Source organism: Cryptomeria japonica, chromosome 3 (genome assembly GCF_030272615.1).
Source record: "Cryptomeria japonica chromosome 3, Sugi_1.0, whole genome shotgun sequence".
NCBI classification, from domain to species: Eukaryota; Viridiplantae; Streptophyta; class Pinopsida; order Cupressales; family Cupressaceae; genus Cryptomeria; species Cryptomeria japonica.
This window is the reverse complement of record NC_081407.1, coordinates 330,878,175-330,892,907: the sequence shown is the minus strand read 5'-3', so window position 1 is coordinate 330,892,907 and position 14,733 is coordinate 330,878,175.

Genomic DNA, 14,733 nt, shown 5'->3' with positions numbered 1-14,733 from the left:
TACCTTTGTCATTGTTGTCAAAGGGGGAGAGAGTAAGTTGGTTATGCATAATGATGATCCTTTGTTCTATTATTGTTATTGATGGATGTTGCCATCAATGATAAAGGGGGATATTGTAAGCATTACATTTTATGTTGTCATTGATGTCAAATTATTTGGTTAAGATTAGGTCTGAATATTGTATGATGAGCATAAGGATATGGTATGATGAGCATAAGCTTTTGATTAAGGTATGTTGTGTTTTTAGAGGTATTCTGATTTTACCAGATGAGTTCAGTATCTCAGAAGATGTTTCTCAATATTATCTTTGGGTTCGAATTAGTCTAGAGCTCGAGGTTTTGGACTAGATATTGTATAACATGTAGATGTGTTCTAGGTCTAGCTTTTGTGATGTATGTAGCATGTTGATATGTTTGATGAGGAATGATGTAATATGGTCTACTTCTCGTTCCTTCCCACTACTAAAATGTTTAGTGGAGACCTACTTTAGAACTTTGCCTTGGATGACATTGAGAATTATGCTTTTCAGAGATAGTATATATAGGAATGTAATTTGATGAGTTGAGTAATGACTTTTCTATTGACAATGTGTGATATTGAAGCAATCCAGTAGTTGTGTGAGTATAGTGTTGCAAATTGTTACTCAAAATAGTTCCAAGAGTGGAGACTGTTTCTTTTGTGGTGGACTCTCTTTATCTTTCTTTCTTATTTGGCAGTGAACCTTTTAGGGCAGTGAGCCCACCAGTAGTGAACACCTTGGTAGTTCTCTTTCAAATCAAAACACTCTAATACTAGTACAATCTCCCATACATTACCAGTCACCACAATTATAATTTATCTTTTCCCATGGATCAAAATCCTCAAGCCTCGAGATCCTTTGAATCTAGAGAGATAAGTTGTAATTATAATGATATCCAAACAATAAACATAATGACTTAACAAAGAACTCAAACAAAATGTACTTATTTCTGTCACATCTACTATCCCATACAATAGTCCACATCTGTACACAATGCTAGTTTCCATCTCAATCATAAGTTTGAACATTGAAGGGCTCTCTACATAATCCCTATTCCTAACCCTAAAATAAAAGCATGTTCTTAAAGAGAGAATAGTGTTGAAATTAATCTCAGCATCCTTCTTCTAAAGAGCGATGAGTCCTTCATGAATCTTCTCAACCACAAAATGGGTATAGCCAAAGGGAAAAGTTGCAGGACTCTAAATACCTACAACCAAAATCATGGGGACCAATTATATGTTTGTGTGTGCCTCACAACCTAATACTTGACATGTTACATAAATAGTGAATTTATAATATTTAGTGAATAAATTGATAGAGAATGGTGGATTCTCATTGGGTTGAAATTGCACTAGATTACCCCTCTCATCTTTCGGTCTATGCGTGGGCAATCTCCATCTTTTTTAATCATTATACATTTTCTTATATTCCAACTAGAGCTCCTCCTAAATGAACTTCATGTGTATAGTATCATCTAGTTGAAAAATATTGCAAATCTCATGCCTATCAATGGAGCAAAGATGAGTTCCATCCTTAGTATAAATTGCCCTACTCTTTGGGTCATACTTTCTTGCAATTATCTTCATTAATTCCACATTAACAAACACATTAGGGACCACCAATTCCCCTAAATTCATCCTTAATGGGTTGCAAGCATGCCTTCTTTTGTGCATCCTCACATAATGGAACCTAAAATTTTTTACATCCTTTATCTAGGCAAGATATCCCCAAGTTGTTTTTGCTTATCTTAAAGCCTGTCTATACTTGCATTTTTTCTCATCATTTTACTATTTTTTGGTGAGGAACTAGGCATATAGTCGATTAAATCTTGATTTAAATGTCTAGATTCTAACTTTGTCTAGAGTCCTAGGTTCAAGGTCTGGTTTTTCCTTTTTTTCTCTCTTAGGCTTAGGCTGAGAATTTCTAGATTCCAACTTTTGTCTAGTCCTAGGTGTAGGGTCTGGTTTTTTGTTTTTTTTTTCTGTCTCTTAGGCTTAGGCTCAAAATGTCTAGACTCTAACTTTTGTGTAGTCCTAGGTGTACAGTCTAGTTTTTCCTTTTTCCATCTCCTAGGATTAGACTTAGAAGAACTAGCCATTCTCGGTTTATTTATCTTAAATTTTAATTCCTACCTCAAGACTTTATTGTACAACACTTAAATCAAATTCCCCCAAATTCTATCTCAAAACTTAATTACAAGATCGAATACACTTACTTGCTATGGCGTTGTCACCTATGCAACTTAAAATTAGCTCTCTACAACACTTTTGAACTTTCTTTCTCCATCTTGCATTCTCATGAACAAAATCACCAATTGAGGATAGATTATCAATTAATTTATGTCAAATTTATCCCATAAAAATTAACACATGTCGTTTCAAACATTTCTAGTGGATTTGGATTCCCAATATTGAACCTCTACCATTGATCATGAAATCAATGGTTGTTGATGAAATTTGAATTTATTGCTTTGACACAATATTGATCTTTCTTGGAGATTGGGAACCAAAGAGACCATAAAAATCTCTCTTCGACATACAGTAAGTGGGGAGAAGCGGCATAATCAACCATATACATATTCTACAATGCCCTAGATTCTTCATAGCCCACCTATTTGCTCATCACCTTTCATCAAGGATCAAAGAGATAAGAAGAACATTCCTCTGAACCTGATGAAATACTTGTTGTATTCTAGAACCCACACACCAACCGGTTACATCCTGCCCTTTAGGGGTCAAAGAGAGACAAAATTTATCTCTTCAATTCCTGAAAACCCTCTTCAATGAGTGGGGCACATCTAGAACCAACTCTTTCATCTATCTATTGGAAGTCGGGAGGACATCAAAACCATCAAAACTTTCATCTTGATAGAAGGATTCTCCTTGATGGATATGGGTGAACCGGTTTTCTCATCACCTTTCATCAGGGGTTGAAGAGACAAGAAGAACATCTCTCCAAACTTGATGGAACATTTTCTACATTTTGGGACCCACACACAAACCGATTAAATCCTGCCCTTTGGGGATTGAAGAGACAAAATCTTTCTCTTCGATTCCTGAAGACCCTCTTCAATGAGTGAGGCCCATAAAAAATCCAACTCTTTCATCTTTCTATCAGAAGTTGAAAGGAAATTAAAAATGTCATCTCGATAGAAGAAGTCTCTTTGATGGATATGGGCCCACCTATTTTCTCACCACCTTTCATCATGGGTCAAAGAGACAAGAAGAACATCTCTTCGATCTTGCTAGAACACTTGATTTATTTGGGACCTGCACACCAACTAGTTACAATTTTTCTAATGCACAAGACTAGTAACTATCATGAATTGTAAGGCATAAGTTGAAACTTAGCTAGTTGATAATTAGATGAATTAGGTAAATGGGAGAAAAGAACTAGGGTACACACAAGGAAAAAGATACAAGCTCGACACTAATAAAAAATGTTATTTTTTTTTTAAGAACTCTAGAACTTAGACAACACATAGGTAGTAAACAACATAGGAGATCACCAGTAAATATGACATATCTTGTAGTTCTAGAGAAGTTAGAAAAGTCTAGCATCTAGAAAACATACAGGACATACAAGAAATTATACTCTAACTAAACAAAATTAATTTCAACGAAAGTAAGAAAACTAAGGACATTAATTGAACCTAACTTCAAGTGCACTTCAAATCAGCAGTAAACATCTCTAGTTTTGTATACAATGTAATAGTATAATAATGATGATTACATTAAAAAATGTATCACTAAAACAAGAGTGAATAATAACTTCAAATCAGCAGTGAACAACTTAGGTTCTGTATACAATGATGATTAAATTCAGAAATGTATCACTAAAACAATATTGAATAAGAACTTCAAATCAACAGTGAACATATCAAGTTTTATATGCAATGTACTAGTAGAATAATGATGATTACATTTAGAAATGTATCACTAAATCAATATTGAATAAGCACTTAAAATCAGTAGTGAACATCTCAGGTTTTGTATACAATGTACCAATAGAATAATGATGATTACATTCATAAATGTATCACTAAAACAATACTGAATAGGCACACCTATACTTAGATCTTTATTACATTCAATAATAAATTACACCATACGTATAACCAAATTTTAGGTGAGAATTAGCTAACAAGTTAACGTGATAGGCTAGTTTAGGTGACAAAACATCATCATAATCATTTGTATTGCTAGCAAGATAAAAATATTGATCACTCATGTGACTTGCATCTGCTTGATTTTCTTCCTCATCCTCATATGTTCCATATATTATATTCTCTCTCCTAATCTCTTTGTTGGTAAACAAAATCTATTCTCCGAACACTCCATCATCGTCTTCATCCACTTCTTTGAATGTTTCTAGTAAATTAAAATATTGCCCATTAGGCATTATATGAACAACTTCCAAGAATTTTCATTTCAAATGAGACTCTATTAGAATGACATATGCCCATCCTAGGCTTCTTACGTCACCAATAGAAATGATTGGTTAATTTGAAGAGGGGAAACATATATTTCATCCATCTCTAATGAAAATTGTCATGTATTTGCTCATAAAAATCCATACTCATAAAATTGTACTATAGATGGTCAAATCCACTAACATTTTAATAATATAGGACTATTTTCACCAAAATCTACTTGAATAATTTCTTGGATGAATCCAACATAAAATTTATTCACAGTTTCGTGAATAAATTCAGAACTAACAACACAATCACAATTAGTCTTTCCTTTGTCTTTTTATTCCACTCTTAAATGACTACCATAGGCCCACATTCCACTAAAACACATAGCCCATAAATGTGGATATTGTGAAAGCTCACTTTCCTCCATTATTAAATCTTGACCTTCTTCTTTTGCATCACTGACTACATTAGCAATCCATTATTTAGTTTGGAAAAGAATCACCCCCATTCAAATCATGTCGTTTGTTCTTTTGAGGTCAATATTGCATCCAAGTTTGATTCTCTTCATCATATTTTCTACATAGAATATTAACATATAAATAGTAAGATTAATAATATGAATATGTAAATGTAATTGAGTAAATAAATTATTGTGTAAATTTATTTTTACCTATGCCACTTATTGAACGAAGATGTGTTTTCAAGAATATAGGCATGTATAAACACTTCTTTCTTGATGTGGCAACATGAAATGACATTGATTGTCTTCCAATACTTCACTTGAAACTCTCTCATCTTCATCTTCATCATCATCCCATACATGTCGATTGACATTTTTAAAATTCTTTATACCTCTTGCATTGAATATCCCTGAGACATGCTTCCTTTCAATTTTTCCCTAGTATGAACAAATCCTTTCAAAAGATTCATATATCGTTCTATAGGATACATCCATCTTGTTCTTACCGAGCCATAATGCTCTAGTTCATATTCTAGATGTATCAAAAGATGCATAGAAATGTTAAAGATTGTTAGTAGAAATTTCCATTCCAATAGACAAAGGACTTCAACAACCTCTTCCCTCAAACGTTGCGGGGTGCATGGGGTACTATGTTAACAAGAAGGATTCTTACCCCATGCCCCTCTTTGGTCACAAACCTTTTTATCATGGGATGGTGAGATGCTCACTAAGTCAAGGGAAAAGTTAATCCACGCAACCTTCATGATGATAATTTTTAATGTATGGAGTAGCGGGAAAGGTTATAAGATTGAAGACAGTCTTACCCTGTGAGCAGCATAATGTTGGCAAAATGGTGTCTCAACCTTGCATTTACATAAGGTTACTATTTATAGTAATTTTTTATTTGGGCACAAAATGGTGCAAAATTCTCCCCGAAGCATCTAGTTGGCTAGATAAGAATTCCGGTAGAGTTACGTTGCAAGATCACAACAAGTTTTGAAGATATTAAATTTTCCATTTTGGAGGGGTCTAATGAAAGGTTTAAATTTGATTTTGATGACTTTAGAGGCCCCAAAACTTATTGAAAAGTGAGTGTAAGTGGCATAGAAATTACGAGGCATTAGAGGACTTTGCGAGCTTTCTGGTTCTTCAGACGGTTGTCAATAGGACACACGATTCTCAATTTATGGCCTCCGAAAGTTTAACTGCTGAAATAGGAAATATAAAATACATCAAACACATAAATGAGTTGTAAAAGGGAGGGACATGCCATAGGGAATCTAGAAGGGAGATAAGGTCGACTACACCTTATTGGGTCATTTTAGCCCATGGCTTTGTAATACCATTTGATGATTTCTTGTATTGTATCTCCTATATATGAGGTTTGTGAGATAGAGGTTGTGTGTAAGTCTTATGGCTATTGAGTTACCTCTGAATCTATGATTAGTGGCACTCCTATGAAGAGCTTGCTCTGCAGGTATATTGTAATCTATTTTTTATTGTTGAATAATATATTGAGCGACTTTTGGAGTGTGGGGTTTTTCTCCCGAAGGCTTTTCCCCACGTGAATCAGTGTGTTGTGGTATGAATGTTATTTATGAGTATTTTTGTTAAGTTTATGTAACTGCTATGACGATCTATAAAAAATTTTGCACTACCCTCCTTTCAAGGTTAGTGTACGAAGTTGTTCCGCTACTTTCGTTTCAAGTGGTATTAGAGCTTGGTCACCTTTGGTTTCAGTTGTGGGTTGATGGTTTTTTTGAAATATTCTAGATTTGAGTGGGAGCTTGTGCAAAAGACACTTTTTGATCTTGTTGCAAGAATTTTCAAATGGCAAGTTTGTCAGGGAAAATAGAGGTGGATAAATTTAATGGAATGAATTTTGAGATGTGGAAGTTGAAGATGGAAGATCTACTAATAGATCAAGATCTATGGGATACTGTTGATGTGAATGTCCAAAGGCCCTTAGATCCTACTGCTGCAGTTCAATATGAGGTTATGGACTAAAAAGCCAAGGGTCTAATAAGACTATTCCTTGTAGACTATGTTATGAACAATCTCCAAAAAGAAAACATTGTAAAGAAGTTATGGAGTAAGCTTGGGGAAATGTATCAAGCAAATCTTTATTAAATCAAATTTTCTTGAGGAAGAAATTATATTCCTTGAAGATGGAAGAGGGTGGCTGAATTGCAAATGACCTAGAAGCATTCAATATGTTGGTGGCTCAATTAGTATTTGTTGGTGTTAAGATGAATGAAGAGGAGAAATGCCAGATCTTGCTTTGTTCTTTGCCTAATTTGTGGGATTCTCTTGTTATGGCTATCAGTAGTACTTATGTTGCTTTGAATTCTGAAGATGTGGTAGGTGCCCTACTTGGTGAAGAGATGCAGAGGAAGCTACCACTCAATTCAAAGGAAGCCATAACTGTTCGTGGAAGACCTAAGGAGAAAGGCAAGAAGAATGAGAAGCGCAATAAGTCCAAATCGAGAGGAAGATCAAAATCTCCTGGAAAGTCCAAATTCATTTGCTGGAATTGTGGTAAACTTGGTCACATCCATAAGGACTGCAAAGAAGAAAAGAAGAAGAAAAGGAAGAAGATTGATTTTGATTCTGAGTCTAAGAAGTAAGATGGTGATGCATTTATTGCAGCTTTGGCAACTCATGCAGGTAATGATGCCTGGTTAATTGATTCAGGTGCATCTTTTCATACGACTTCCAATAGAGATTGGTTTTCTCAATATGAAGAATTTAATGGAGGTAAGGTGTACTTGGTTGATGATTCACATTTAGACATTGTTGGTGGAGGTAAAGTTAGAATGAGGCTTTCTGATGGTAGAATAAAAAGGACTAATTGTGTGTTGCATTCCTTGGTTTAAAGCGGAATCTGCTATGTTTGAGAAAACTGATAGATGTGGGTGTGCAAGTAGTCTTTTCTGAAGCAAGATGTAAGATGATTAAGGGTGCTATGGTAATTTCTAGAGGCGTCCAGTTTGAAAAATTTGTATAAGCTAGACACATACACTGTTGAGTGTAATAAAACTTCTATAAAAAGTAAATCTGTGGAAGATTTTAGGGTTTCACCTTTAGCAAATGGAAATGGCTTTTAGGTACCTAAGGGTGCTCTTTAATTTTAAGAAAAGTTTCCTTCAAAGAAGACTATGTTATGGCACCAGAGGCTTAGCCACATTGGAGAAAAGGGTCTAAGGACCTTGAAAAATAAAAACCTTGTTGAAGGTTTGAATGATTGTAATCTTGATTTTGATTTCTATGAGCATTGCATTTATGGAAAACAAAACCATGTTTAGTTTTACTCGAGTTCTCCTAAAACTTGTGGTGTTTTGGATATTATTCATTCAGATGTGTTTGGTCCTGTAGATGTTCCTTCGATTAGAAAATCCATATATTATGTTTCATTTGTTTATGATTTTAGTAGAAGCACATGGGTATATTTTCTAAAGAGTAAATCTAAAGTTTTAAGTCGATTTAAAGAATTTAAAGAAATGGTTGAGTTGCAGATAGGAAATAAAATTAAATGTTTGAGGACTAATAATGGCAGTAATTTTTTCTATAATTATTTTGATAGATTTTATAAAGACTGTGGCATTAATAGACAAAAGACAACTCTGTATTATCCACAACAAAATGGAGTTGTAGAAAAACTGAACATGGTATTGATGGAGAAGGCTAGGAGTATGTTGAGTGGTGCTAGTCTGGAACAAAAATTTTGGGCTGAAGCTATTGCCACTTCTTGCTACCTGATTAATAGTTGTCCTACATCATCACTTGTTGATAAAATTCCTATGGAAGCATGTTCAGGTCACAAGCCTTCATTGAGAAATCTTAGAGTTTTTGATTGTGAGGCATATGCACATGTGCCAAAAGAGAAGTGGACAAAGTTGGAGAACAAGGCTGTGAAATGTATCTTCATCGGTTATAGTTATGGTGTGAAAGGATACAAGCTTTGGGACCCTGTTGTACAAAAGGTAATTCATGGTAGAAGTGTTATTTTTTAGAGAAATTAAGTCTCCTACTGTTACATTGTAGCAAAAACACACTAAAAAGGAAGATGTGATTCAATTTCCTTCTACACCTGAAAGAGCTGAATCAAGACCCCTCGATAGGCAAGAAGTTGAGGAGAGATCGTCTAGCTCTAAATCTTCAAAAGAGGAGGAAGAACCTCCAACTCAACTTGTTTGAAGGTCTAGAAGACATAGACAACCACCTGAAAGGTATTCACCTAATGATTGGAGATGTATTTTTTCTTTGAATACTAATGTGAGTGAACCAAAATCTGTAGAAGAGGCATTAGGTATGAATGATGTAGAATCCTGGAAGATTGTTAGGGAAGAAGAAATGGCAACTTTGAGAAAGAATGATACACGAGATCTTGTACCATTTCTTGAAGGATGAAAGCCTGGTTGTTACAAATGGGTGTTTAAGAAAAATATTTGTTTAAATGGAAGCATTGAGAAGTATTAAGCAAGGTTGGTTGAAAAATGCTACTTTTAGACTGAGGGTGTTGATTATGGTGAGATATTTTCTCCTGTTGCCAAAATGACATCCATTAGATTTTTGCTTTTTATTATTGTTGCTTATGATTTAGAGGTTGAGAAAATGGATGTGAAAACTACTTTCCTTCATGATGATTTGGAGGAGGATATTTATATGACACAACCAGAGCATTATGTGGTGAAAGGTACAAGCAATTTAGTCTGTAAATTAAAGGAATCCTTGTATGGCATCAAACAACAATGTGTTTATTATAAATCTGATGGACATCATTTCCTGTACATTACATTGTATGTTGATGATATGTTATTCATTGGAAAAGGGAAAGGTATGATTTTAGAACTTAAGTATCAACTTGCTCCTAAATTTGAAATGAAAGATCTTGGTGCAACAAAACACAATCTTGGGATGGAAATTAAAAGAGATAGAGTGAACAGAAAGTTATGGCTAGGCCAGAGTAAATATGTGAATTAAGTGTTAAAGAGGTTCAACATGCAGGATTGTAGACCATTGTGTGTTCCTTTTGCAGCTCGAATGAAATTATCTAATGTTGATTGTTCTACATCCCCATCAGAGATGGAAGACATGAGCAGAGTGCCTTACCAAAGTGAAGTTGGAAGTTTGATGTATGATATGGTTTGTACTAGACTAGACATTGCCTAAGCAGTGGGAGTTTTGTCCAGATATATGTCCAGTTAAAAGAGTCTTCAGATATTTGAAGGGTACCTCAGAATATTATGTGTTATCATGCTAATTCAGTTGGAGACATGAATTCCCTTGATATTCATGGTTATGTGGATTCAGATTGGGAAGGTGATATTGATAGTAGAAGATTCACCAGTGCTTATGTGTTTACTTTATTTGGTGGTGTAATTAGTTGGATGAGTAAGCGACAGGCTGTGGTTGCTTTGTCCACTACTAAAGTAGAGTATATGGCAGCTACTCATGCTTGTAAAGAAGCCATTTGGCTAAAGAGACTGTGTTCAGACATTGAAATAAAACAAGGAGCAATGACAATTTATTGTGATAGTTAGAGTGCGATTTGCCTAGCTAAGAACCCGACATTTAATGCCCAAACCAAACAAATTGATGTGTAGTATCATTTTGTCAGAGGTATGGTCGAAGATGGCAGGGTGAAGCTAGTTAAGGTGGAAACTTTGATGAATGTTGCACATTATTTAACTAAGGTTGTAAGCATAGGGAAGTTCAGATGGTGTTTAGAGTTTATCGGCCTCATGGCTCCTAGCAATTGATTCATTGTGTTGATACTCCCTTTGCTCTTACAAGGTGTTCGACAAGTGGGAGATGTGTTGGGAAAATAGTGTCTCAACCTTGCATTTACATAAGGTTACTATTTATAGTAAGTTTTTGTTTGGGCATAAAATGGTGTGAAATTATCCCTGAAGCTTCTTGTTGGCTAGATAAGCATTCTGGTAAAGTTATGTCGCAAGATCACAACTAGTTTTGAATATATTAAATTTTCCATTTTGGAGGGGTCTAATGAAAGGTTTTAATTTGATTTTGATGAATTTAGAGGCCCCAAAATTCCTTGAAAATAGGGCATAAAATGTGAGGCATTAGAGAACTTTGCGAACTTTCTGGCGCTTCAAATGATTCGTCAATAGGACACACGGTTCTGAAGTAATGGCCTCTGAAAGTTTGTACTCTTGAAATAGGAAATATAAAATACATCGGACATATAAATGAGATGTAAAATGGTTGGACACATGTCATAGGGTATACAGAAGGGAGATAAGTTCGACTACACCTTATTGGGTGGTTTTAGCCCATAGTTTTGTAATACCATTTGACAATTTCATGTATTGTATCTCTTGTATATGAGGTGCGTGAAATAGAGGTTGTGTGTAAGAGTCTTATGGCTATTAAGTTACCTCTGAATCTCTAATTAGTCATACTCCTATGAATATCTTTCTCTGCAAGTATATTGTAATTTATTTTTGATTGCTAAACAATATATTGGGTGGCTTTTGGAGTGTCGGGTTTTTCTCCTGAAAGTGTTTTCCCCATGTAAATCACTATGTTGGGGTATGAATGTTATTTATGAGTATTTCTATTAATTTTTGGTAACTATTGTGACAATCTATAAAAGTCTTTGCATTACCCTTATCTCAAGGTTAGTGTAGGAATTTGTTCCACTACTTAACTTCCTTACACATAAGGAGTGAACACTATGTGTGCAGGCTGGTGGGATGTCACATGTGCCAAGAAAGTTAAAAGGCCTCGTTTTCTATTGAAAGAAAAGAAAAGGTAAAGGGTTGAGTTTTCTCATGGGATGGTAGGGCACCATGAGGTGTTAAGGGTAAATCTACCCCACAAGGGTTATAACACATCGAAGATTTGGTTGCCAAGAAAAATTAACAAGGAAGCAAATGGTTGCCTTGCAGGCTCACTAAAGTATGAAAATGAGTTGCTAAGTGGGATAATATGATGTGACTAATGACCAATTAATCCTTAAGTCATAGAGGTTGAAAGGCTGAGAAAAATATAGTGCAAGATAGTGGGAGTAAAATAAATAGTCCCCCGCCACCCTGCAGGGATGAAAGAAGCATAGCTCTCTCCCAATGTGCAAATAAAACTAAAGGACGTTTTCCACAAGATAGTGAAAGTGTGAGAAATAAAAGAGAATATTATCCCACTAGGATGAATATTCTCATGAATAAATGATGTGGGATAGTGGGATGAGTGTGGAATGGCCTCCCTGCCACCCCACACCTAGAAAATGAAGAAGTATTACTATTGTGGGGTAATGAAAACATAAAGAGATAGTGAAATCCCGCTACCCTACAACATGAAGAGCAATAAAGGATGACTCGATGGGGCCACAAAGTGGATAAACATAGAAGTGCCTCGTTGTCCTATAACATGTAATAAAAAAAATGATGCGAGGTAATTAACTGAGTGAAACGGGGAACCCCTCCACCCCACATAGGGAAATCCTATGAAAGGTTGTGAAAGTTTATCAAATTTGGGACTTTAGAGATGAATGCAAAATCAAATATGAACATGGATAAGTTGTAATGTGCCATGTCAACATTCAAAGGAGGTCTACATGACATCTCAACCATCCATTTGAAGATCAATGGTGGAGTTTAAATCTTCAAGCCACCAACCTATAGAAGCACGCACGTATGAATTAATGGAGAATCCTCTGTGAATGATGAAAGCAAAAATATGAGCCATTATTGTCCAACTTGCATTCAAGAAGAAATCACAGAGCAAGTACGAAGAAACCAAAGGCGGTACAGAATATTCCTCAAGTTACCATTACGACCAAGTTCTTTTAGAAAACTAGTAAGGTAGTATTAAACCTTGTTGATCACAAAGTACCACTGAGAGGGGGTGAATTAATGGCTCCTAAACTCTTATGACTTTTAAAGAAACTTCAAAATATCAGTTTCTATCTTAAGCACTAAGCAATCAAACTAGTAAAGAAAATGAGGAAACCAAAGAAGATAATCACACAAATGCAAACCACAACACTAGATGTACGAGGAAAACCCAATATGGGAAAAAACCTTGGTGAGAAATGTTGCTGGAGACTACTGCTCCAATCCAGCCTCATAAGTGAAACACTGAATTACAAAGATTTAGGGCATCAACCTATTCTGATTAAGGGCACCAACCCCTTCTGATCCTCAACTCGTTCACCAAGCTCTAGCTTGGTGATGTATATTGAAATACAATTTAGATACAATTATAGCTTCTTGTTGCAAATTAATTCTGCAACTCTTGATCAAATAGGTCTCTGTCAGTTAATAGTCTTCTCTTATTTACTAGATCTCACACTACCGGTTAAAAGATTGCTCTCTCAACTTATTGGCCTCTCTTCTCTCTTTCTCACAGCCTCTCAAAACATTGCATCACATTGTGATGCCTTCTTGATCAATCACACCTCACTTGCTAGCTTAACTATTAGACCTACTACAGTTTACTGGTACTCAATCACAACTAGTTAAACCCTCTCATCAGTTCGCTTGCACACTCACTCTGCAACTTTCTTAGAATAAATTCTAAGGGAGATGATCCTTCTCTACACTCAAGTCCTTTTCACTCTTCTTCTTCTCCTCAAGCATCAACTATTTTTGTTTCGAGCTCATCTATTTATCATCGTGGATTCCAATTTGATTTGATATTTTTTTCTAGGGATAAAATCTTCATGGCATCGATCAATCACCAACAAAGCTTCGCATTCCAATGTGCATTTTCTAAATCTGGAGGTCTGTACCATGCTTTTCTTCTTTTCTCTATCATTCACCATTAATGGATTTGTTGTTTCCTTCACCAAACAAGTATGAATATCAAATTTTATTGTAGGATTAGTTCAGTCACTTTGCTAGTTTGCCTTTCTTGAGCCACAATCCTCTGGCATCCTTCTTGACTTGCGGGTTCTTCATAAAAGTTGACCTGATTGCAGATTTGTCACGTTGATGCACACTCCACCAACCTGTGCAATCTCTCCACCTAGCATCCAGTTTTCATTCTTTTCGACATCCACATCTGCTTGGATTCCTACATCGGTTTGACATTCTTTGTCGACCTAGACTACTGGTTTAGTTCATCATATCAGTTATGACCATCAAACATCCTCTTCATTTTTCTCACCAGTTGTTGTACCTTCATAACACATAAATAACCTTCATTCTGGTTCATGCCTTATCAGTAAGCCTTCTTTATTGGTAGATGACATAAGTCATGTGTACCGATAGCCTTCCTTTTGTCTTGATCTTCTTATATCGGTCACCACTTCTTACTTACCGATGACCTTGCCAAACTGGTTGACATCAATTACACCGTAATGCCAATAATGCCAACAATTCCCCCTTTGGCATTGATGTCAACTTACTACAAGACACTTCATATCAGTAGATTTCTCCCCCTTTGACCCAATGGCAAATGGTATTGCATTTTGGCATTCGCATGAAGATTTCATTAATGAAATGTTATGTTGTCATTGATGTCAATTAACCAGTAATGATATTGTTATAATGTTGTTCTGTAACCGGTAGGTAAGTTTGTGGAGTGAACCGGTATTGCTAAGTATTGGAGAGTTGAACTAGTAAACCCTACCTACTAATTTGATAAACCCTAACAGATTAAGTTTGGTGAATTGGTTGCATTGGTTTATGATCTTATGATGAGCGGTAATGATTATGACACATATGCATATTATATGAAGAGAATTCCAAAGTGTTTTTGGCATGTTGAGATAACAGTTTTTGTCTAGGGAATGAGAAAGTATATTGCATGTAATGCAAATCACATGATGAGTTATTGAGTTTGATGAAGTGGTGATCAAGGAGAAGT